The following is a 1,556-nucleotide window of genomic DNA, read 5'->3' as shown; positions in this document are numbered from 1 at the left end:
CCACCGTGGAGAGCCCAGTAGCAGCCTAGCCGTGGCATTCTGCACTAGCTGCAGCTTCCGGATTTGAGACAAGGGCAGCCCCATGTAGAGAGCGTTACAGTAGTCAAGTCTCGAGGTGACCGTCACATGGATCACTGTCACCAGGTCGCGGCGGTCAAGGAAGGGAACCAACTGCCGAACCAGCCGAAGATGGTAAAAGGCCGATTTGGCAGTGGCCGCTACCTAGACCTCCATTGTCAAGGAGGCATCCAGGAGCACCCCCAAACTCCTAACCTCCGGCGCTGGCACTAGCAGTGCCCCATCGAAGGTCGGGAGCGGGGCCTCCAACCCTGCACCGTCACAACTCAGGCACAGGACCTCCGTCTTCACCGGATTTAGCTTCAACCGGCTCAGCCAAAGCCAACCAGCCACGGCCTGTAACGCCTGGTCCAGATCCTCTGGTCTGGAATCCGACTGGCCACCCAACATCAGATAGAGCTGGGTGTCATCAGCGTACTGATGACAGCCCAACCCATACTTCCGAGCCACCTGTGCAAGGGGGCGCATAAAGATGTTAAACAACATCGGGGACAGAACTGTGCCCTGGGGTACGCCACACTCAAGGGGGCGCCTCCTGGACTGCTGTTCCCCAAGCACCACCCTTTGTTCCCGACCCTGGCGAAAAGAGCCAAGCCACCATGTCGAACGCAGCCGACAGGTCTAGCAACAGCAGCATCCCCAAACCACCTCGATCCAGGTGTCTACGGAGGTCGTCAGTAAGAGCGACCAACGCCGTTTCCGTCCCGTGACCTGGGCGAAAGCCGGACTGGAAGGGATCAAGAGTAGAAGCATCATCCAGAAAACCCTGAAGCTGTGCCGCCACCACCCTCTCAATCAATTTGCCCAAATAGGGCAAATTGGAAACCAGCCGATAGCTGGCCAATTTGGCTGGATCCAGAGTTGGTTTTTTCAGGAGAGGGCGGACCATCGCCTCCTTGAGAGCTCCCGGGAATCGTCCCTCGGTGAGAGACTTGTTGATAATCTCCCTAAGAGCTCCTCGAAACCCCTCATGGCCCGCTTTAATGAGCCAGGAAGGGCACGGATATGCTTAGCCATTGCCTGTATGCCCCATTCTGAACAGTGACCATGTTATGCACCTTTCAGCTCTAATAAAGTTACCTTTCCCTAAAGCGTGCTTATTATGATGCCAAGGGATGCTGGGGGGGGCCGGCCTCCACAGGGAAGCCCCTCGGGGGGAGGGGACACCACAAGGTACAGAGGCAGCCGTTTGGGGGACCGTGGGGACTGAGCACACCTGTCCCCACCAGAATGTCAAATCCCCCCCCCCAGGTAGCGCAAGGGTCTACCTCACTCTGCGGAAAGGGAAAGCCGTTTCCAAGCAGGCGCTCTCCCTGTAAGCTGAAGGGATCCTGCCTACCGTGGGCGCTGTGGCCAGTTTCTCCGGCCTCCCGGGCTCGGGCAGGGAGTGCCCGCGTGGGAGGGGCCACTGGGACGGTGCTTCGGCTGGCCAACCTCCCCCCCCCCCCCCCCCCACCCACCCACCCACCACACCCCCA

General features: G+C 59.4%; 1 protein-coding gene across 1 annotated transcript in view; it reads right to left on the bottom strand.

Moving 5' to 3' along the window:
- Nucleotides 1–1,556, bottom strand: part of LOC107117628 (retinol dehydrogenase 13) — a 17,152-nt gene that overhangs the window by 4,792 nt on the left and 10,804 nt on the right. The gene's annotated exons all lie outside the window — the stretch shown is intronic.

This window comes from Gekko japonicus, unplaced genomic scaffold, assembly GCF_001447785.1.
Source record: "Gekko japonicus isolate JY-2015 unplaced genomic scaffold, Gekko_japonicus_V1.1 scaffold2109, whole genome shotgun sequence".
Classification (NCBI taxonomy): Eukaryota; Metazoa; Chordata; class Lepidosauria; order Squamata; family Gekkonidae; genus Gekko; species Gekko japonicus.
This window is presented reverse-complemented; position numbering and strand designations above follow the sequence as displayed.